Source organism: Panthera pardus, unplaced genomic scaffold (assembly GCF_024362965.1).
Source record: "Panthera pardus isolate Hobbes unplaced genomic scaffold, ASM2436296v1 HiC_scaffold_13, whole genome shotgun sequence".
In the NCBI taxonomy this organism is placed as follows: Eukaryota; Metazoa; Chordata; class Mammalia; order Carnivora; family Felidae; genus Panthera; species Panthera pardus.
The window spans coordinates 152,960,333-152,985,722 of record NW_026526688.1 but is presented as its reverse complement, the minus strand read 5'-3'; the positions used below and the strand labels follow the sequence as shown (position 1 = coordinate 152,985,722).

The 25,390-nt window shown below is 36.6% G+C and overlaps 1 long non-coding RNA gene across 2 annotated transcripts in view; it reads left to right on the top strand.

The window, feature by feature from the left end:
* The first annotated feature begins 2,102 nt into the window (after nucleotides 1-2,102).
* Nucleotides 2,103-25,390, top strand: part of LOC109278392 (uncharacterized) — a 103,772-nt gene continuing 80,484 nt past the window's right edge. For both annotated transcript variants that reach the window (XR_008421762.1, XR_002085647.2), the window contains exon 1: nucleotides 2,103-2,664. This is a non-coding gene — a long non-coding RNA (uncharacterized LOC109278392). The remainder of the gene's footprint in view (nucleotides 2,665-25,390) is intronic.

Genomic DNA, 25,390 nt, shown 5'->3' with positions numbered 1-25,390 from the left:
CAGGAACCATAGAGTTTACTCTGAATGGAAAACTCCCAGAACATAAAGCTAGTGGTTGGGGTAGGGTGGGGAAATGTGGGCTGATGGTGCTATTGTATAATGTGATTTAGGTTGTAAAAAGATCACTGGGCTATTTATGAAGAATACATTGGAGTTTAGAATTCCAGTAATGATTCCTTATGCATTTTACCTATAAAAAGCAAACACTGAAACTTCTTAAAAAAATTAGGTGAGACTCTCCGTATAAATATAATTACATATATTTCTTTACAGTGGTACCACTAGATTACTATTCAATTTTTCAAGTGTGTGATTTTCCTGACAAAAGCATACAAAATTACATATAAAAATTCTTTTAAAAACACTGCATTTGAATTTCCCCTACAACTATATTTTTGTATTTGGTATTATATATATATATATATATATATATATATATATATGTATGTATGTATTTTATATATTTTATATATGCCTCTGGTATCATGAGGGTACTAAACATCACAATGTGCACATGGCAAACCCCGCAACAAACAATATTGTAGCCTTAAATACCAACAGTGTTGTATCTGAAAAATCCAGGCTTACCAAGTCCCTGTGAGTAACATAAAATGACTAGGAACCAGAAACATTATAGAGAGAGCAAGATGGAGTCACTCATGTCAAGCAGGGACCTGTGTCAAGCAATGATGCAAGAATAACGGGCATTGCAACTACCAGATATCCCCAAGATCGACACCAGATGATGACACAGTCTGAACTGTTAACCAGCAGAAACACAGGAGGTCTGAAAAGGCCCAAGACTGATTAAATCCTTTAAAAGAGAGGATTTGTGCAGCAAACTGTCAGACTCCTCAGACACTGACCCTTCTAAGTCTGTCTACTTCAAAAAGGCAGCTGCCTCTGAAGACTCTGCCTCATCTCTGAAAAGAACAGAGATCCTTCACTGCTTGAACACTGCAAGCAGTAAATGCCGAGAGAGATCACCTGGACCCCAGACCCAGGCCTTATTTCAACTGTGCACCCGCAGACTGACTTCTAGTTTAGCTCCTTAACTTCCTACCCGCCTCCCTTTCTATCTTATTTGTGTGACTTGTCTTGTGCCTCGCTTTGCAGGAGGTGTGAGAAGCCAAATTAAACGTGTGGTGAAATATCGCTGATTTTGGGATCCTGAACCTGCATTGTTAACCTTGCTTTATGACTGAATAAACATGACATTATGGAAACACACAATTCGTGTGTGAGCCTTCACAGCCTTCTTATAACAAGCATACAACTTTGTCCCGCGTCAATTTACCATTAAAACAAGATGCAATCACAAGGATAAAAAGAAACTGAAATTAACTTGGCAAAATGGTGGAAGGAGAGGTGCCCTGCTCTAGTCCCTCCCACAGAAACTCCCATTAAGCAACTACCCATGAGACTTTGGGAGACTTCTGGAACACAGGCGGAAACGTTATAGTTCACCTGCCAAACAAGACAAACAAAAGACCTGACAAACACTGCATTACAAGGGTAAGAAAAGCAGTGCCATTTTACCGCCACACCCCTCCCGGAAGTGCATTAGCACAGCGCTGAGAAACTCCCCGCCCACATTTCCTCCTGTGAGGGAGAGACCTAGAAGAAGTCCAACTCCATGGGCTTCTCCGACACTGACAGAGAAGCCCACTTCTGATTCAACTGTGAACAACGTGGGGTCCCGCACGTTTACACCATCTGGGGACAGCGAGGAATGAGGAAAACGGGTCAGGGTTTTCTGTGACCAGTCCTTGGAATCTCAGTGATGCTGGCCCCTCGCCTTTCGGGCCAACCACAGAGCAAAAGGGTTTGCTCTATCACACAGCTTTCCCAATGCCACACACAGATGAGGAGCCTGTCGCCAAGCTTGCTCTGCCTCATCCTCAGGGCCTCCCGCAGCGGAACCCACACCTGGAGCTCTTCTCCACGGCAGACCCTGCCAGTCACCTGGCAATCAGAAACCCACCTACCAGTCTGTGCGCGGCACCACTGGCAGTCTCATCCCCCTGAAGAGCCTCATCAACAGCTTTCGCCCAATGCTGGAGCTTGTCTGGAGGCCGCCTTCATCGCGAAGCCATGCAAGTGTCTTCCTGAACCCTGCGCGCCACTCACGTCAACGTCGACGTAAAGCCCTGCTCCTGGCCACGCCCACCCAAAAAGCCCCGCGGGGAACCGTCGCTTTACAGAGCCCAGTTAGCGGTTTTGCCGGACAATCGAGCCCAGCCAGCCGATTCAGGTGACCTCAGCGATTTACTGGCGGTGTCCTCACCAGAACTCAGAGCTCAGCAAGACAGCCCTGCCGAACTGCAGGGCCGTGGCAGTGTGTCCTGCCCAATTGTGGACCCTGAGACCCCAACCCTGATCCTTATCCAATTGCAGACCCTGGCAACAGGTCACCCACCGGGCAAAGACCGGTCAGCTGGCCCTGCTGAAACTCTGAACCCACCAGGCAGCCCCAGCCCCCTCCAGAATGGATTCCAAGAGAGGGAACTGGCTCACTATGGACACCACCAACTGATGTGCCCAGAATTGTTGGCTGGCTGATGTTGGCTTGCACCCTCAGGAGTTTCCAGGTGAAATCTGAAATTGGCCCCATACATGGAGGACAAGAAGAGACTGAAGAAAGAGGCAGACCACTCCAGATTGGTAGGTGGCAATTCTAATAAGCAAGGAAACTTACTTGGGAGGCTTGTTAGGCATTTGCAAGATAAGTAGATCTCTACCCCAGCCTACCAGAATTTTAAGTTTATATAGAGGCCTTCACTGGGTTCAATCAGGTATACACTGTAGATGGTCTCAACAGCACCTTACTATCTCAATGATATTTCTTTGAAACAGCGTCTAGTATGGATAAAGCAAGTGGAATGCATGTTCCAAGGACAAGGGAAGCGGTGTAGAGCTTCCAATTTCCTGGGTCCAGCCTGTGGGTCAAATGTTGGTCATGTCCTCTTGATAATGTCCTCCAACAATCCACCCCTCTTGAGGAGCTCTTAAAATCTTACACACACCTCATTCCCCTTCCACACTGTGCCCTGAGAGGTCAGCAAGGGCTTTCACTGGCATAGAAGTTGCTTGTTTGGCAGCTTTCTGGCTGTATTGGAAGCAGATGCTACAGCGACAGTACAGGCATATGCAAGAGAAAACACAGGTTAAAATAATGATGCCCAAAATAAGTAACATTTTTTTCCCCAGGAGCTCAAAGATCTAATCCACTGCTTTATTAAGTCCCCTAGGCTGAGAGTTGGATCATTCAGGGCATTCAATTATTGACTAATGTGATTTAATAAAGATAATACATTAGCTGACTCATGGATGTGAACACACAACATTCTCTTTGAATGACAACACAGTTGCCTCCTTGCAAGGTAGTGATAATGTCCAAGGCCCTCCTATTTTGGAGGACAGCTTGTCTTCTTAGACACATTTCCAGTGTTCAGGAGAGACTGGCTTTATCAGCTGTCATTCAACCCTTGCTTGGCGAATGTAGTAAGGGCTTCTATGTACGCTATAACATCCTCCATGCCAATGGAGGGGATAAAGGTGGTGTCCTGGATGACTGTACCAGTGGAACACAGGATGTGCTCATCTGCCATTGAGGAGAGGGAGGTTGGCAATGGTTACCATGAGGCAGATTCCCCTTTGTGCCCTGGGTAAACCCAGAGTGCAATGGTTCAACCACCCAAGTGGAAGCTAAGCCCAGTGCAGAGCCCAATGCAGGGCTTGAACTGCCAACCCTGAGATCAAGACCTGAGCTGAGATTAAGAATTGGACACTTAACTGACTGAGACACCCAAGCACCTCCAGCCAAACTTTTCTTAGTTCAGGTCACTAGCTTCTGTGGTTCATAATTGTTTCCATTCAGATGGTGTCAGTGTTGAGGTGAATAGTGACTACAGTCCTTGTGGGCAGATTGTCCTGACCAGATTCATCTGTATTCCAGGCATCGATGGGAATTTCCCCCAGTCCCTCTCTGCAGGACACAATGGCCACCACAGAATAGGGGTGGGGGCATTTGGAGTATCTACCCACTCTGAAGGGCCTAGTAGCAGCTACATTTCTAGTGCCAGTGGTTTGGAAAACAGGATACTCCTCTGTTGCAAATAGGCATGCCACTTAGTCAAAGTGAGGGTGAGTCATGGCTCACTTTGTCTCTCCCACTGTGTCCAGCACCATTACTTCCACAGTCACAGGCACATCTAACTGAAATGGTAGCCCTGCTTAGGAGATGGCCAGAGCTTTAATCTACTTCACCAGTATTTTTGACTGCTCAAAGGTGACTTGCTGCTCTGATCCCCAGCCCCACACTTGCCCTTTATTTATTCAGCAATATAAGTGATAAAGACACAATGCTAGGTAGGCAATAAAAGTCCTCTAAAACCCCCAAACCCTACAAAACCTTGCACCTCTTTCATACTCTTAGGCTTGCGCCTAATCAATTACAGTTTCTGGGTAGGCTTACACCTAATCAATTATGGCGTCTGGAACAACACATTTCTTACCTGACCAAACAACTCCCAAAAACTTTATGGCAGTACCTAAACCTTGAATTTTCTGGGGGTTCACTGCCTGTCATCTCCCTTGCAGATGTCCCAGCAAAGTCTATAGAGTGTCCTGTAGCAGAAGCAAGTCTTCACATGTTATCATTATATCATCAATGTAATGAGCCCATTTTACTAATGTGTGGAAGGAGAACAGGGGCAGTTCATGAGTTACTATCCCATTACATACTGTGGGTTTATGCAGGTAACCCAGAGGAAGCACTTGAAAGATCCATGATGCTCCTCCCACATCAAGGTAAATTGATCTTGTGACTTAGCAGCCAGGGATATATTTAAAAAAAAAGTATTGACTAAATCTAGCAGAGTATGGTACATTTCTAGGACTGTGGTCAAGGTATCTAAGATGGTGGCAATGTCAGGCACAGCTTCATAGATGGGAGATAACACGCTGTTCAGTTCTTGATAGATATCATCTATCATGAGCCATGTGACTTTTTTACCAGCCAAACTGGGCTGTTGGAAACAATATGGGCAGAGTGTACAATACCCAGCTGGTGCAGCTCTTGGATATTTCTCCTATTTCATTGTGCCCCTGGGCAATTTATATTGTGTGACAGTTACCACTCTTCCTTGGGGGAGGCAGGTTTGGCAGCTTCTCATTAGTGTTTCCCCCAGCACTTGTGGAATGTACCAATCGAAGTTTGTAGAGCATGACTTTATAGGATATCAGTGTTAAGTATGTTTCTTGGTATTGGAGAGATAAAAATCTCATATTCTCATGGAAAAGAATGCCCAGTTAGCAATGTCAAAAAGACCTTCTTGACCATAACTATTTGTCCTGTATAACCATTGGTGGCACTGAGGGGGCCAGAAAACTTTTGAGGGCTAGTATCAACTAGAGTCATCATCTTTTGTTTATTTCTGGGGAACCAGTGAATATTGAGCTCAACCTGATGTCTGGTCACCTCCAGTGGCCCTCTCCTGCAGGCAGTCTTGGCTGAAATTATATAGTCAGGGCATGGGAGACACCTACCCTGAGTAGGACTATATTCCTGAGGTCTTTGCTGAAACAGGAGGGGCATCAGAGAGGGTAGGGGCAGGTGAGAAAGGTCTTAACTGTTGTTAAGGTTTTAAGGCTTTACACAGGCCACCCAGCATAGTGTTGTGATACTGGTCTATCTTTGTAGGTGGGATCATGGCAACAGTGAGGTCAAGCCACATGTGCTTCTACGTGACTTTTATTGGACCCTTTACACATGATTGGAATAGCCTTTTCGCTTTTCAAGTTTCCTTTCTGTGTTGGGTCTTTCCAATAGCCTGTACCCATTCCTAGGATTTGTGAAATTACCCCAGATGAATCATGGATTTCCCAACATTATGTATGCTTGCCCATGACTGGCTCGGGATATCTATTCCATACTATGTGATGGGTGTGGACTGTAGTGTCTCACTTTCATTTCTACAGTGAATGTGACCTAATCAGGGCCTTGAAACATCAGGGCATAGATGGTCTGTCTCATTCCCAACTCCCTAAGAATTTTTGTACATTCTCTATAGATTTCCAGGGTCCTACATGCCCAGGGAGAACCCTTTCATTGGACTCAACCTCCCTGAAGGCTAGAATAATGCAAACTATAAGGGAATGAGTATCTTGAACCCCCCAAATGCAGTGTGGGTACTGCCAGAGGACAGAGAGTGTGATTATGTTCCTGCCTGGTCAAAGAAGTACCATTGCTCTTCCACATCCCATAGCTGCACTAACCCTCTAACCATGTCTGGATACTTTCCCTGGCCTTTTACTGGAATTTGGCATCTATTATCAGTAAGCTCAGCAGGAGTAAGCTCATCATGAACATTTCCTGATTTAGGGCCTGCCCCACTGGGTGGCATTGTTGTTGTGGTGGTTTTGCTTTCCTTTTTTTTTTTTTTTTTAAAGTTTATTTTTGAGACAGAGATAGAGCATAAGTAGGGGAGGGGCAGAGAGAGAGAGAGAGAAAGAGAGAGGGAGACACAGAGTCCCAAGCAGGCTCCAGGCTCCGAGCTGTCAGCACAGAGCCTGGCACAGGGCTCGAATCCACGAACTGTGAGATCATGACCTGAACTGAAGTTGGACCTCCAACCGAGCCACCCAGGCGCCCCTACTTTCCTTTGTATTAGGAGTTGGATGGCATGGTCCCATGAAATTTCATCTATTTCACTGTCAATTATCACAACATCCTTCTCTTTGCTCTCCTAAATCCCCCAGGGATTCCACCTCTTAGGGTTCTAATCGGGCTTTGTCAAAGCGCTTGGAACTTAATCCAAGGCAACTTGCACCCTCCTACCTTTGCAAAACAGCATGCTAAGGTCTCCAATTTATATTATAATTCTATTCTCCCACCTTATCTACTAGACCCAAAGCTAGCAGAGTAGTGGAGAGCCACATGTTCTACTCTAAGTCAGCTCTTCTTTCAAATTTCTAATTTGAACTTCAGCCTCTAATTGGACATCAGTGGCCAAACTGACCACAGCAGGGGCCAGAACACTGTGTCAGCTATTTTTTCCCCTCTTTGCTTCAGTCCAATATGCATCAAACCAGCCACTGACTTGGGAGCATCCCCATACTAACATGATACACAAGTATCTAACATATGGATCACCCCTCCACACATAAAGGTCAATGGCCAACTCAGGATTTCCCCCATAAATGTTTGTTTTGTTTTGTTTTGTTTTTCCTAAGACCTATTTATCTGGTCTTCTACTAGCTAGCCAAGTGTTAGTGAGCTCCCTCAGCAGCTTCCCAGGTGAAATCTGAGGCTGACCTTGCACATGAAGACTAAAGAGAATGAGGAAAGAGGCAGGCCATTCCAGATTGATAGGTGGCAATTTTAATAAGCAAGGGAAATTACTTATGAGGTGTGTCTTGGGCAGTCACAAGATGAGTAGATCTCCACTGCTCTTCAACAGAATCTTAAAAGTTTATATAAAGGCCTTCAGTGGGATCTGTCACATATACCATCCAGATGGTCACAACAGCACATTGTCATCTCAAGGCTGTGTCATTATGGGAAGGCAAGGGGAATGCACATTCCAAGGATGGAGAAAGGGCGAGGAGCCTCTGATTGCTGGGGTCTAGGTCATAGGTCAATGGGTACTTATGTCCTCTCTGTAACCTCATCCAACAGCTGACTGGTGAAATCTTTCCTTTGCCAAAGCCAGCCTGTCAGACTGGAAGAGATCTTCAAATGTGCAGAAATAAGGCAAGAATGCAAGGATTAGGAAGAAACAGGAAAACATGACACCTCCAAAGGAAGCTAATAAATCTCTAGCCACTGATCTTAAAGAGATGGGGATCTATGAAGGCCCAAAGAAGAATTCAAAACAATTCTCTTAAAGAGGCTCAGTGAACTACACATAATGGAATGAAACAAGATATAAATAATTGTGAGGAAGACAGGTATTCACAAACACATTAAAATTAAACAACATATTTTTAACAACTTTTTGGTTCAAGAAAAAATCAAGGAAGAAATTAGAAAGTACCTTGAGAGGGGCACCAGGGTGGCTTAGTCAGTTAAGTGTCCGACTTTGGCTCAGGGCATAATCTCTCAGTTCGTGGATTCAAGCCCCACGTTGGACTCTGTGCTGACATCTCAGTCTGGAGCCTGCTTGGATTCTGTGTCTCCCCCTCTCTCTCCCCCTCCCCTGCTCATGCTCTGTCTCTCTATGTCTCTCAAAAATAAATAAATGTTAAAAAATATTAAAAATAAAAGGAAGTACCTCGAGAAAAATTAAAACAAAAATACAGCATACCAAAACGTATAGGATGCAGCAAAAGTAGTAAGGGGGGAGTTTATAGCAATAGATAATGACCTCACAAAAGAGAGAAAGCTCTCAAATCAACAACCTCAACAAACAGGAAAAAAAAAATGAAGCTCAAAGTTTGCAGAAGGAACGAAACTTTAAGATTTAGAGCAGAAATAAATTAAAAATAAAAATAGAAAAGCAAAATTGATGTGATTTTTTAAGGATAAAATTTTTAAAAAATACTTAAACTTACTAAAAAAAAAGAGTGAAGTCTCAAATAAATAAAACCAGAAATGAAAAGGGAGACATTACAACTCATGCCACAGAAATTTTGAAAACATCATAAAGGGTTATTATATATCAACAAATTGGACAACCTATATGAATTGGATAAGTTCCTAGAAACACAATTCACCAAGACTGAACCAAGAAGAAAGCTTGAACATTGCAGTTATAATCAAGGAGATAGAATCATTAATGGAAAACCTCCCAACAAATAAAAATCAAGGTGAATTCTACCAAACATTTAAAAATAATAATAACAATTCTTTTTTTAAAAGCTTCCAAAAATATACAGAGGGAACACTTCCAAACTTATTTTTGAGGCAGCATCACTTAAGACAAAGAATTGAAACCATAGAACTAAAAGAAAACATACTGGAAAAATAATTCTTGATATTGGCCTTGCCAGTGAATTCTTGAATGTGACACCAAAAGCACAGGTAAGAAAAACACAGACAGACAAATGAGACTAGATCAAGCTGAAAGGCTGCTGCACAGCAAAGGAAATAATCAACAAATGTAAGGCAAACTATGGAATGAGAAAACTATTCGCAAACCATATATCTGATACGGGGTTAATATCCAAAATATATAGGGAACTTTTATAACTCACTATCAAAAAAAAACCAAAAACTCAAATTAAAAATGAGCAAAGGACTTTTATAGACATTTCTCCAAAGAAGACATACAAAATTCCAACAAGTATATAGAAAGGTGCTCCACATCACTAATGATGAGGGAAATGCAAGTCAAAACCATTGGAAGATATCACCTCACACCTGTTAATATGGCTATTATTAAGAAGATGAGTCATATATAATAAGCTTTGAGGAGAATGTGGAGAAAAGGGAACCTTCATACACTGTTGATATGACTGCAAAATGGTGTAGTCATTATGAAAGATAATATGGACGTTCCTCAAAATTAAAAATAGAACTACCATGTGATCCAGAAGTCCCAGTTCTGAATACTTATACAAAAGAATTGAAATTGGGATCTCATAGAGATATTTGTACTTTCATGTTCATTGAAGAATTATTCACAGTAGTCAAGATGTGGAAACAACCGAAATGTTAATTGATGGATGAATGGGTAACGAAAACATGTAGATAATGTGTGTAGACATATGATAGAATATTAGTCATCCTTGCAAAAGAAGGAAATCCTGTCATTTGCTACAATGTAGATGGACTTGGAAGGCATTATGCTAAGTGTAATAAACCAAACATAGACAGATACTACATGATCCCACTTCTATCAGGAATCTAAAATAGTCAAACTCATTGAAGCAAAGAGGAGAGTAGAGATGACCAAGGTTTGGGGAAGGGGAATCAGAGACATTGATCAAAGGGTATGTAGTTTTATTTATGAAAGATAAATAAGTCCAAGAGATCTACTGTACAGCATAGTGCATATAATTAACAATACTATACTGTATCCTTAAAAATTTAAGATGATCATATATTAAATGTCCTTAAAAAAGAGGAGGGAAGGAAACTTCTAGAGGTTATGGTTGAGTTTAAGGCATTGTATATGGTGACAGTTTCATAGGTGTATTCATATCTTTAAATTCATCATAATGTCTACATTAAATATATAAAGCTTTTTTTGTATGTCAATACTTCCTAAATGTTTTTAAATAAATAAAGGGGGCTCCATGGTGGCTCAAGTGGTTAAACATCTCATTATTGATTTTGGCTTAGGTCATGATCTCACATTTCCTGAAATCGAGCCCCGCATTGGGTTCTGTGTTGCCAGCATGGAGCCTGCTTGGGATTCTCTCTCTCCTGCTCTCTCTACCCCTCCCTTGCTTGCACTCTTCCTTCTCTCTTTCAAGATAAATAATTAAGTAAAATATAAATAAATAAATAAATAAATAAATAAATAAATAAATAAATAAATAAATAAGGGAAAGAGCACACTGAAATAGAGAAACTATGAGATGATAAATGTAGTTATTTTTATGCCCCCTACCCCCTCCAAAAAATAATAAAAGAAATAGAAATAGCAAATGACAATATTTACGGTCTCAGGGAGTCAAAGGACTCAAGTGAGCTAGAATGTCCTTTGCTCATGTTACAGGGGCTTTTCACTTCTAGGACACTGTTTCTAGGCATACCCTGACATTGACATATCTTCTAGAGATAATAATTGTGATCTCTTAATCTTTAAATTTTTTTTAATATTTATTTATTCTTGAGACAGAGACAGAGCATGAACAGGGAAGGGGCAGAGAGAGAGGAAGACATAGAATCCGAAGCAGGCTCCAGGCTCTGAGCTGTCAGCAGAGAGCCCGACACGGGGCTCGAACCCATGAACTGTGAGATCATGACCTGAGTCCAAGTCGGACGCTTAACTAACTGAGCCACCCAGGCACCCTGTGATGTCTTAATCTTTAAATGTTGCCAATAAAACTTCACTTTTTAAAAACGTGGTATGGGCTAGCAAAGTATGATACAAATTATGTGTAGGCCTACTTTGGCAGAACTGTAATATGGAGGTCTTTGGTGATGATCAAGAACGGTTTCAGTGTTGTATTGGGACTGAAGGTACTGGAAGTTATTTAGGGAGATAGTGGTGTGAGGATGCAGTGTGACTTACTGTAAGATATGCTTTTTAAAAAATTTTGCTGTGAGTTTATAGCTGAAAAGGGGTATGGATTGAAGTTTGGAATGTATGTATAAAGAGATACATAGTTGGATAGATGAAGATATATTTTGAGATGTGAATTTTGTATCTTATTAGTATGCTATAGGAATGATTTAATAGAAATAGAAATTGATCACATATGAGAGAAAAGCAATAATTGCAATAATGAGATCTTGAAAGAAATGTAGACTCCAGAGTGAAAATTGAAGCCTTGATTTTATAAAAAGAAACTAAAAATAAAAAATAGAGAATACTGTACATCAGGTATAAGAAGGATGATATGTTTGGAGATGAGATGAAAAAGTGCTTGTTTCTTTTTAGGTTAAAGCAGCAGGGATTGGCTAAATAAATATTACTTAAATATATACACATCAAATTCCATTTGCCCCGGTAGTCTGAGAATCACACTATATGCCTAAAGAAGTAAACATTCTATGTGCTTTGAATTATTCTGTAGTATATGGACGTTACTAACACTATCAATGTGATGTCTATAACTTATTTCCTTAATCTTTTAAAAAAATATGTAGTAGTACCTGGATGAGTTTATTAGTATTTATCGTATGCAATATCATACCTGCCAAATCTAATTATCATTAATTTTACATGTGTGGGTATGCTTTGTTATGAAAGACCTGAAAATTTTGTGTTCATATATAGAAAAATCTCCCTACGGGTAAAAGTACATCTTATATATAAATGGTATATTTATATTATACATTTCTATATGATATAAAATATATATTTACATATTCATATACTTATATATGAATGTACTGTTATCAGTCATTTTAAAAAAAGCAACTTGAGGAGAAAAAGTAAAACTGAAGTAATATTGAAAGGCATGATAAGTAATATCTGTTTATACATATAGAATTAATTGCTTAGTTAATATTATTATAGACAACAGCATACAATTTCATTTTGAATCATGTTTAACAACAAAAAAAAATTTGAGTTTTTTGCTATTTTCTTTAGCAGTTGATTTCACACACCTACATGCCATTAGTGCTTTAATCTTCTAATCAACCAAAATAACTTGACCCAGAAAAAACTTGCTTCCAATTATCAGCAATATAAGAAATATTATTGATTAAAATTATGTGACAATGTCAGAGCCACAACTATTTGTAAGATCTATAAAGCTGTTTAGCCTCCAACAAAAGGATTTTCAAACTGTGTTCAGCATCATACTGTGTCTATCATAATGTTAATAGTTCTCTTTCAAAATGCTTCCATTGCCCATAAAATTGACAAGTTATTATTTTTACCTTTCTAGATATTGTCAGTTTAAATTAGTATATTAAAAATATGACAAATCCTACAGTAAATAAATGATAACTTTTTATTGTATGTATTATTTTAAAGTTTATGTATTTGGGGCACCTGGGTGGCTCAGTCAGTTGAGCATCCAACTTTGGCTCAGGTCGTGATCTCACAGCTCATGAGTTCGAGCCCCGTGTCGGGCTCTGTGCTGACAGCTCAGAGCCTGGAGCCTATTTCAGATTCTGTGTTTCCCTCTCTGTCTGTCCCTCCCCCACCCATGCTCTGTCTCTCTCTGTCTCCCAAAATAAGTAATAAAAAAAGTTAAAAAAGATAAAAAAATATGGTAACAATGGCCTTATTTATGCTCAAAGGTAACCTGCCAACATACCCTGAGAAATGAGACACTACTGTTCTAGGGATCTGATAGAAAAATGTTATTTTAGGATATTCACCATACCTCATGTTTAAGGGAAGGGAAAAGATTTTATAATTATGCCTGTTAATGGCAAAGGTGCGTGTGTGTGTGTGTGTGTGTGTGCTTTTACTTATGTCTTCGCTTCTCTGGTGAGCCAACATCATAATGAAGGATAAAATAAAAGCCATCTGACTTAACCATTCTTGTGAGATGTCTTTTATTGTTGTTAAACAATTCCACCATTCCAGCATAAATCCCTCTCTCTGTTCTCCCAGGATCACCTCATACCTGACTATTTTCAAATAGAATGGCAGGGGCACCTGGGTGGCTCAGTCAGTTAAGTGTCTGACTTCGGCTCAGGTCATGATCTCACAGCTTGTGGGTTCGAGCCCCATGTCGGGCTCTGTGCTGACAACTCAGAGCCTGGAGCCTACTTCAGATTCTCTGTCTCCTTCTCATTCTCTATCCCTCCCCCACTCACACTCTGTCTCTCTCTCAAAAAAAATAAATAAACATTTAAAAAAATTTTAAAAAAAGAATGGCTATTATCAAAAACACAAGAAATAAGTTTGGCTAGGATGTGGAGAAAAGGGAAAATCTGTGCACTGTTGGTAGGAATCCCACTATGGAAAATAGTAAAGAGGTTCCTCAAAAAATTAAAAATAAAAAGACTGTATGATGCAGCAATTCTACCTTTAGGTATTTATCCAGAGAATATAAAAATACTCAAAACAATGTTTGCACTCCCATGATTGTTGCAGCATTATTTACAATAGCCAAGGCAAGATATGGAAACAATTTAAGTGTCCATCAACAGATAAGAAAGAAATGATATATAATTGAATGTTATTCAGCCATATTAAAGAAGGAAATCTTGCCATTTGTGACTTGAGTGGAACTTGAGCACATTATGCTAAGTGAAATAAGTGAGACAGAGGAAAACAAACACCATAATACAGAGAACTCATAAATACAGAGAATTTATTGGCAGTTGCCAGAGATATGGGTTGGGAGGTGGGTGAAATGAGTGAAGGAAGTCAAAAGGTATAAACTTCCACCTATAAAATAAATGTCTGGAATCCAATATACAACATGGTGACTATGGTTAATAATAGTATTTCATACTTTAAAGCTGCTAAGAGTTTGGGTCTTAAAAGTTCTTATTAAAAGAGAAAACATTTGTGTAACTATGTATGAAGACAGATATTAATTAGGCTTATTGTGGTAATCATTTCACAGCATATGCAAATACCAAATAATTATGTTGTACACTTGAAACTAATATAATAGTACATGTTAATTGTATCTTAATAAAAATCATGTGTAAATGTAAAGGGCTTAAGTAGCCAAAACAAATTTGAAAAAGATAAATAATATTGGAGCACAACCATACAAGATTTTATGATTTATTATAAAGTTCCAGTGTTAAAAAGAGTGTGATATTGACATAAATAAAGAAATGGAACATGAATCTAGAAATAGACCTACACATATAGGGACAACTGATATTTCATAAAGATACAAATACAATTATTGGAGGAAAAAAAGTGTCCTTTTCAAAAACTGATGTTGGAACAATTGGATATCTATATTCAAATAATAGACTTCAATGGATACCTTACAATATATGAAAAAGTTAAAAATAGATCAAAGATAAAATTATAAAATCTAAAACTATTAAGTTTCTAGAATAAAATATATAAGAAAAATTCTATAACTGTGGGTTAAGCAAAGATTACTTTCTTTTGATAGCAATGAACATGATCCAAAAAGAATATGTTGATAAGTTGCACTTCATCAAAATTAAAACCTTCAGGTCTTCAAAAGACATTGTTAAAGATTAAAAGTCAAGTCATAAACTGGAAGAAAATACTTGTAAAACATATATCAGATAAAGGACTCATATATAAAGAACTTTCAAAGCTCAATTATAAGAAAACAAATATCCAAATTAAAAATTGACAAAAGATTTGAGCAGACACTTAACCTGAGAAGATACAGAAATACTGGAGATAGAGATTTTAATCATTGTTCCTTTGCGTGGAACACAATGCTAAGATTTGTCAGTGGAGAAATATTCTAAGAAGAAGGGTTTTCATCATTTACTTCTTGCTTGTTTTGAACAGCTGTCAGGGTAAGAGTTATGGGGACATTCAGCGATACTCTGTTGAAGCTGCTCACTCAGAGCGTTCAATCCCCTTGACTTCACAATTCCAGCTCCAGTAGAGTGAACATCTTTCTTCAGTTCTCCCACTTCAGAGACCACAGAGCCCAGGTCTCATTCTGCATTGCAAATGAGAACTCTCCCTATATACAAAGCATTCTTTCTGGGAGTGTAGACTGGTAAATGTCCACATATGAATCGCTTTACAGTAACCAGCTTCATCCAAAGGAAAGAATGTGATCCAAAAAGAATATGTTGATAAGTTGAATTTCATCAAAATTAAAAGCTTCAGGTCTTAAACATCACCCTCCCCAGGATCATATCAAATCTAATGACTGGTGGATGTGTAGGTATGAAGTCCCAGTCTCCTTATCTTAATTTAGGCAACTTTGAAGGACCTCCCAGCTCCAGAACTTTCCATGGTATTAGCTGAGGCCTTTCTTTAGAATTGTATCACAGTTCAATTTCTCTCTCTCTGATTTGCTTTCTTACATTCTCATCAGTGTAGTTTTCAAGAGCAATTCCCAACAAACTTTTGGCATGAAAAACTCCATCTCAAAGTCTGGTTCTACCTTGAAATTACGGCTCTCAGTAATTACCTTAAAATAATAGACTCAAATTTTATTATACTTACTTTTCTATAATATTTGATAGCAGTATATTTTGTAACATGAAAATATTTGTTCCTTTTATCTTCTTGTGTAGCAAATTACCAAAAACTTACTGGTTTCAAACAACATACATTTATTGTCTCACAGGTTCCATAGGTCAGAATTATAGATGGAGATCACTAGGTCCGCTGCTCAGGGTCTCACCCAACTTTAGCTAGGTTCTTGGCCAGATCTGCAAACTGATCTGAGGCTGAAGGTCACCTTTCAAGCTCACTTGTTGGCAGAGTTCAGTTCTTTGTGGTTGTGATGGGAAGTCTCTCTCTCTCTGTTTTCTTTCTTTTCTTTCTTCCTTTTTTCTTTCCTCCATTCCCTTTCTTTCTTTCTTTCTTTCTTTCTTTCTTTCTTTCTTTCTTTCTTTCTTTCTTTCTTTCTTCCTTCCTTCCTTCCTTCCTTCCTTCCTTTCTTTCTTTCTTTCTTTCTTTCTTTCTTTCTTTCTTTCTTCCATTTTCCTAGTTATTGGCCAGAGATACTCTTGGCTCAGAGGTTGGCAACCAATCATTGCCACATGATCCTCTCCATAAGATCTCTTACAATGCGGTAGGTCATTTCCTCAAGACCAGACCAGGTGAAATCATCTGATACTTTACTTTCTTTAAGGGCTCATCTGATAATCTTTCTCACCCAGGACAATATCACTTTCGATTTACTCAAAGCAACTATTGGTAACTGCTCATGGGAGTAATAGCTCATCATATTCAAAGGTCTTGCCCACCTCCAAAAAGGAGTGATTTGTAAAATATGGCAATAAAGGTTTGGGCTACTGGGTATCAGTTTAACATTCTGCCTACCGTGATATTCATATAGCATCTTCCTTCATGTGATTATGTAACTTTTAAAAAGTGTCCATAATACTTTAGTTAAAACGTGAAATACAGATTGCAGTTTTGTAGGCATAATTGAACTGTGCTGGTGAATTTCACTGAGAAAGAAGTAATGGAAGAGGAGTTAAGGAAAGGAAAGAGGGAGGAGAGAAAGAAGAATCATTGGATTGATTTATCTTTTGTAATGCAATCCAAAGTCTATTATGAATAAGAAATTGCTTAAAGTAGGGGCACTTGGGTGGCTCAGTCGGTTAAGTGTTCAGCTCTTGGTTTCAGCTCAGGTCATGATCTTGCAGTGAGTTTGAGTCCCATGTAGGGCTCTGCTCTGACAGCACAGAGTGTTTGGGATTCTCTGTCTCTGTCTCTGTCTCTGTCTCTGTCTCTCTCTCTCTGCCCTTCCCTGCTCTCTCTCAAAAAAAAAAAAAAAAAAAAAAAAAAAAAAAAAAAAAAAAAAAAAAAACAACTTTAAAAAAAAGAGAATTTGCTTAAAGTAGAAATACAAAAACTAGAAGTGACAACATTTAAGTTTTAAGATGTAATTTGTAATGTAGTATAACTTCTTATCCTTTCCTTTTTAAAGATTATTCTTGCCGAGTAGGAACCAGATGAAGTAAACTTGGAAAATTCCACTTTTATCTGTGCCCCTGTTATTCATTCCTTACCTTAGGAGAAAAAGCAATTTCCCAAGTGAATGAGTTTTGCATTAAGCAATTGTACATGCTATACCCATCTCTTTTGAGCACATCTTTCCAGATTTACCAGTAAAAAGGACATCACCCTGCTCTGGTTTCCAGCCCACAGAGTTCCCTGTATCAGAGGTTTGTGGTTGTCTGTTTCTCTCTGATTCTGAATTTGGGCAGGGGAGGAAGAAACACTAATCACTGGCTCTCTAAACTATCAGCAACCATTAAATGTATTTAATGCATGTGCATTTAGAATGATGAAGGGCAAGTGGAAAATCCCTAGAAGATCAAGTTCACATGCTTTACAATTTTGAAAAAGGTTAATGGCTTTAATATGTGGTGCCCTTCTATATTTGAATTCTGTACTTTGGTTAAAGGTATGCATTTTAATCTTTTAATAGTTTTTTTTTTTTCAACTTTGTTAGTTATGCATGCTTTGCACCTGCTTCCACAGCTGTTAACCACTATGTCCTCTAAATTACTTCTTGGATTTTTTTTTAGAACTTTATTTTTCTATGCTTCCTATTAGTTCTCTAATTTGGTGTCATGGAGTGGATTTCCACTTCTGAATTGATGATATGCTAATTTGTCTGGAAAATAATTTCTGAAACCCTGAGAATTTTTGTTCAGTGCCATATTTACTACAGGGCATCAGTTTAAACATCAGGCAATTGGTTATGTCTTGGTGTCAGATAAGGCTGATTGCCTTCAGAAAGCTTTTGGCATAGCTTCCACATCGACATCCTGATTGTATCACATTCATAGGGAGAAACACATTGCCATCCTACTGTGTTAACCAAGTTATTAATTATAGATTTCCACTATTTCCACATCAGGCACAAGAGTAAAGGTAACAAACCTGTAATTATGCCTATGGAGTGAATGTATTGCTATAACAAATTAATATTTATAAAGCTCTTTCATATTATTTCAGAATGCTTCCAAAATCTTATTTACTAGATGGGTTTTAGCAACATTCTAAATCACACAATCACACTTCATTTTCAGAATTTTATTTCTAAATATAATCCTAATCCTTCTCTAGGCTTAGAAAATAAAATTAATGTGGTTATATATATTTCTATGTGTTCTCCCACCTGGTTAAACTGATACATTAATCAAAATACCTGATAGTCTTTGATGTCTTACAACCTCAATTTGTGCCATTTGGGGAGATAGGCTTGCTATACTTGTAACATATAATTTCGAATGAAATATAATGTGATATTTATGAATAAGAAATTATTTTTTAAAAACATTAACATGTTATGTGACATGTGGATAGCTTATAGTTTTAAAATGTGCACTTATGTGTATTTAATATTTTTAATGAGAATTAGGGTTTTCCTATATTAATATGTCATTCATGCAATAAATGCTTACTTTAGGCATATGTATGATGCTAAAACTGAGGGAAATTATAATATTCTATTTCAGATTTTTTTATATCAAGTAATAGATTTATCATGCTTATTTTATAGAAGTGTTCTCATGTACTATTGTTAATTCTAAGTGAAATAGTCATAGAGACTTCACTGCACTTATAAAATTCAGCTTATATAACACAATCCTAGAATCTATGGTGAATTGCTTTAGTTAACTCTCATCAGACCCTATTTATTCATTAATGCATGTATTCATTCAGCAAATATGGAGAGTCTCATTCTGTGCAAGGTATCCTGCTAGACCTAAAGATACAAGAGTAAACTGCAGAGCTGAGGTACCCAAGTCCATGGAGCTTCAAGTTGATACTTTAAAAACTATATTTTATAGTGGCACCTGGGTGGCTCAGTCAGTTAGGAGACTGACTCGTGATTTCAGCTCAGGTCATAATCTCCTGGGATCAAGCCCCACATTGAGCTCCACACTGTCAGTGAAGAGCCTGCTTGGGATTCTCTCCCTCTCTCTCTATCCACCCTTACCTCTCAAAATAAATAAATAAACATAAAAAAAATACATTTTATAGATATAGAAACTTTGGTCTACATATAACTCTCTGTTAGAGCCACTCTGCCAATCTCCAAACTTAGATCATCCCTACTTATAACTGTATTTTAATAGCACTCATACTGCTGTTGAGCCGACTGCACAAAGGAATATGCAATGTAATCAATACAACTGTTTTTATTTTGTTCCTAAGTCCACTACCTTTTAAAAATCTTCAGAACATTTTCTCTCATGGAATATAGCAAATCTACACCCATAATATTTACTAACAGCTATTGCCTTGCTTATAAATTCCACAGGAGTTTTACATAAATGTGTACCTAGGGAAACAACCTTTTGCATCTATACTCTACCTAACTCTATCCTAGAAAACTCACTTCCCCACTCCCCTGTCATTGCATGAACAGACATTTCTCTTTCCACATAAGTCCCATCTACTTACCCCTACACAGATCCTTAGTTTTTGTGGACTTTCTTCACATCTTAAATCTCTGCCTTCAAGAGATAGTCTATGGTATGTGTGTTAGTCGAGAAATCAGGGTTTCAGGATAAAAAACAATTCCAAGTGATCATGGACATATTCATATCCAAATGTAGTTTTTCATATATCTTTCTCATCCATGTGATGTATTGATAATCAATACATAAAATCTTAGTGTACCTAAAACTACTTTAACATTCATCTATGCATATATCCCTTTCATTTTAGTATTGCATTCAAACAGTTAACCTCACATGTAAGTGTGGATTCATTCATTTAGCCTGAGAAATATTTCATAATTTATACTTCCAGCTCATATCCTCCAATTCAACCATTATATCTATATATAGCAATTAGTATAATTTTCAATAAATTCAACATAAAACTCACAATTATCTTTCTTGACTATCTTTTTACATCAAAGTCATATTTGTCAATAACATTTCCATGCTTTCTGTTTTGACTAATTTTCTTTTATGTCTGAATAATAGTTGGCACCAAAATTTGAAATTCCTTCCTTTATGTGTCACACCTAATTTATAGCCCTTGGGTTAGTATAGAATAAACAACTCATGTTCCACTTTACTAGATATACTTAATCTTAACAACACAATTACATTTTTCCTATCATAATTTGAATTGTTCTATCATTTCCCCATTAAATTAGATTTTATGGTAATTATAAAGAGACGTTTTACATATTGTGAGTTTGTTATAAAATGAGAGAGTAAATGGATTGAACACATATTTTGTATTTAAGGTATTTGATTTTTGAAAGAAGACATATAAAAACAAAAAGGAAAAAGAAATGATGAAAATGCATTTTTTTCTAATGAAATTATTATAAATATATGCCAATTATTTTTCAAATATAATACCTAATATATAAGACATACATAATATACATATTTTGTTTGTTTGTTGGTCACGTTAAGAAATGTTAATATAATAAGGAAAATGCCTTAACTCCTGGGATTTACTGAGTAAAAGGTTATAGATCTTCTGAGTTCCTGTTGTTCTAGGTCATTCTTTGGGGAAAAATATTTCAGGCACTGCTTAAGGAAGGGGGAAAATATCGGACTCTGAGCTTGATTCCTTTTAAGAATCTGGCTATATATATATATATATATATATATATATATATAGCTATAATCACTACATAGCTGTTATGTAGGCACATACATAATAGATTGCTATGAAGCCAAAGTGGGATGGAGCAAGGATAGAATGACTATTGCCTCCAAAAAAGTTATGTTACATTTAATGGAGTAAATAGTTTTTCTCCCTGTGTAAGCATGTTTGCTTGTAGACCTCAAACTACAACTGGCTTAATGTTTACAGATTTTTAAAAATTTTTTTTTAATGTTTATTTATTTTTGACAGAGAGAGACAGAGCATGAGCGGGGGAGGGGCAGGAGACAGGGAGACACAGAATCCAAAGCAGGCTCCAGGCTCTGAGCTGTCAGCACAGAGCCCGACGCGGGGCTCAAACTCACAGACCGTGAGATCATGACTTGAGCCAAAGTCGGACTCTCAACCAACTGAGCCACCCAGGCACCCATATTGTTTACAGATTAATAGCAGTATCTGTTATTTTTGTTGCATAAATTGTGTTAATATAGATTTAAAAAATCAAATAACTTCAGATAGAAACTTTTGAAAGAGTCTTAAAAAACAGCAGTTATAGACTGAATGTTTGTGTCTCCCCAAAATTTGTATGTTGAAGACCTAAACACCAAGGAAGGGTTATAAGGGGATGAAAGGAGAAGGCAACCCAAAGGGAGAGCCCTCACCAGATATAGACATTGCTGAGACATTAATCTTAGACATGCAAACTCTAGAATTGAGAGAAAATAAATTGCAATTGTTTAAGCCACCCAGTCTAGTATTGTGTTATGGTAGCCCAAGATGACTAAGACAAATATGCAAGTCAGTATCTATACATGTCTAAATGTTTGAACGCTCATGTGTTTATTTTACCATAAGTAGGAATATGAAAGAAAGTTTTAACATTATAAACAATACAAATGTATTCAAGTATTTTGTAAAAATATTTTTAAGTGAGAAACATTCAATAATGCATTAATACAACAATTTAAACCACTCTGTGGGATTTTCAACTATGAACAGATTTTCAACTTATAAAACAACAAAATTCAGAATAGTAGTATAAATGGAAGTTGTGAAAACATATGGTAATAAATACCAATAAGGATACTCTGAGAAGGGCACCTGGGTGGCTCAGTCAGTTGAGTGTCTGACTTCAGCTCAGTTAATGATTCATAGTTTGTGAGTTCAAGCCCCATGTTGGCTCTCTGCTATCAGCACACTTCAGATCCTCTGTTCCCCTCTCTCTTTGCCCCTCCCTGCTCATTCTGTCTCCCTCTCTCTTTCTCTCTCCCCCCCTCAAAAATAAAACATTTAAAAAAAGATACTCTGAGAAAACAGGCATTAACATTTGATCTTATTATTTCATACTTCATTATTATCCTAAACAATACAATAAGTACATATGTATGTTTTATAAAATAACTTGACCATGTGGTGGAGGTGAATTTATAATAGTAAAATAATTTATTATTAAAATATAAACCTACATTTAAAAAATGAATGTTACATTTATAAGTTTATATAAGTATACATTTATATATATTTGCATACATTTATAAGTATATATATTTATACATTTATAAGTAAATATTTATACTTTTATTTATAAGTATATATATTTGCATTTATAAGTATATATATTTATAAGTATATATATTTATATACTTTTATAAGTATATTTATAAGCATACATTTATAAGTAATATATTTATAAGTATATACATTTATAAGTATATATATTTGCATGTACTTAATAGTTAAAAGGTTGCTTAGACATATTATTATGTACATGATACATTTTATGTATGTATGTACAAAATAAAAAAGTAACTGGTAATATTCCATTATCCCATATTAATGTCATAATTTAATACTCAAATGAAAATCTTGTAATATAAATTCTAAACTACACCGAGTCTTCTAGCAACCTTAATGCAAAATAAAATCTTATTATTACCTAATGAATTCATAATTTACATTAAAATATCAAAATGTATTTAAGACTCATGGTTTAAAAGTTTGAAACTATAAAACTTATTATATTGTCAGGTTTTAAATGTGAATTGACCTAAAAGTCAAATGAAAATACTTGAATACTCAATTAAAATGCTTAGTTAATGTCACTTGAAGAAGCTAGAGAATTAGTTAATATGATTAGAAATATTTTTTTTAAAAGAACATTTAGTAATATATTATTGTGATGGACATAGATAATGTTCTTTTTTTGAGAAGTAGCATAAGCAGTTTTTTACTACCTTTTAAAACTGTGTCTATGGGGCACCTTGGTGGCTCAGTCGATTAAGCGTCCAACATCAGCTCAGGTCATGATCTCACAGGTCGTGGGTTCTAGCCCCGCGTTGGGCTCTGTGCTGACAGCTCAGAGCCTGGAGCCTGTTTCAGATTCTGTGTCTCCCTCTCTCTCTGCCCCTCCCCTGTTCGCACTCTGTCTCTGTCTCAAAAATAAATTTAAAAAAAATTTTTTTTAAATTAATTAAAAAAAAACTGTGTCTAAACACTTTACTCCTACCTACAATTCTGAAATAAAAATTAAATCTGTGTTTGTTTTTAATGTAAATGATTACCTTCCACAATTACAATATTATAAAAGGACCATGAATAATAGACAAATAATCATGAATTTGACACCATTTCATTAAAAAAAAAAGGTTTCTTGGTGCATTCTAAAATACGGTCAAATGATTTAGTGACTTTTCTATTTTATTATGCATAGAAAAAATATCCAATATAATTATTTCAGTTGTAAAATAATGTCAAGGAATTAAACACAGTTAAAATATATAACTTATATTTAAATGGATAGCATAGAATAGCATTTTTAGGTCTTAGTTATTTAAGGCCTTGTTTACCTTGTAGTTATACAAAAAAAGTGTTTTACGTTTCTCTACAATAAAAAATCTACTGAATTTAAATATTTAATGGTTGCAGACTTCAGTGTACCACTATTTTTTTAATGATAAAAAAGTATATTATTCTATGTAACGGTTGATCTAGTTACATAGATCATAGGTTTATTGAATTAGAATACAAATAATTCTTTCAAAAGATTTTCTTTCAATAAGCCTTAAAATGATAAAACATGCAATATATCATGATCAAGTATTACATGTGTTTTAATGACATCTGGATTTATATCAATTTAAAAATAGAACTTGTAGAAACATTGTTTATTAATTTTAATGAAGTATTTTAGTAAGAATTTTGACATTTAATTCATAATTTGACTTAACAAAACAACTAAACAAGAAATATTAAAATTATTTAATATTTTTCCCACAAAGATTTGGGAAATTCAGTACTTAAAAAGGACAATGAAAGCTAAGTTGAAGGAACACACACACACGCGCACACACACACACGCATCTACAACAAAGAGTTTTTAAAATTAAACATGAAAATCTGGTGTATCATTATTATAAAATCACTAAGAAGGATAGTATATCAGTGTATACATACTTATTATCATAAGTGATGGAGCTTCATCAATTTATCTCTCTGGGATTCATCTCCTTTTCTTAAAAAAAATTACTACAAGGAGTAAAGTTTCTTTACAGTTTCACTTTTGGGTTTTGTTTTTATTGTTTTTGGGGGTAGTTTTTTCTCTGGTTCTAAATAATGGTCTTGATGATGATATAAGACATGCTAGATATATATTATCACATAAATATTGCCAGGTAGTCTATAAGCAAAAAATAGAGCCAACCTAAAATTAATGAGAATTTGGCACTTATTTACCCTAAACAGAAATCAGAAAGTCTTAATAGATTGCAAAATCTCTGATTAAAAAGATAAAATTATTACACAGTATGGCTATTAAATGCTCTTAGAGATATTTTGCATTATTTTTTGAGTTGTGAGGACTTTTTTTATAACAGGTAGTAAGATATAATTACCATGACATAAAATCCATCCTTTTAAAGTGTACAAATCAGTCTTTAGGTATATTCAAAGAGTTTAGCATGCATCACCACTTTGGGAAATTATCACTAATAAAAGAAACTCCACACTGATTAGCAATTATTCCTCATTTTCCCTTATGCCCAGACCCTGGAAATCACTAATCTACTTTCTGTCTTTATGGACTTTCTATTCTGAACATTTCATATAAATGGAATCACGTAATGTGGGACCTTTTATGTCTAGTTTCTCTTCCTTAGCACAATGTTTTGTTTTTTAAGATCCCTCCATGCTATATTATGTATAGTTACGTATCTCAGAGTTCAACTTATCTGTTTCATCCTGCTTTCTTCACTCCTTCCTAAGTACTGTTGCAGAGTACTCTCCAATAAAGACTGTGTATGTGAATCTCTTTCTCTGAATTGTTTCCAGGGAACTTGGCCTTGGACACAGAGTACATAGAATTAACCTGACAAAAAGAAAACAAGGAGTCTTCCCAGTAGCCATTAGCCAACTCAATATGCTTTCTGTAACACTTAGCTTAATTTGTTTTATTATTACAGCACACCAGCCCTATAAAGCATGTGTTTACTTCATATTTCAATTCACTTTAGTGTAGTGATTGAGGGAACTGGCTCTGAAGATAGACAGATCTGGGTGTAAATGCCAGCTGTACCTCTCAC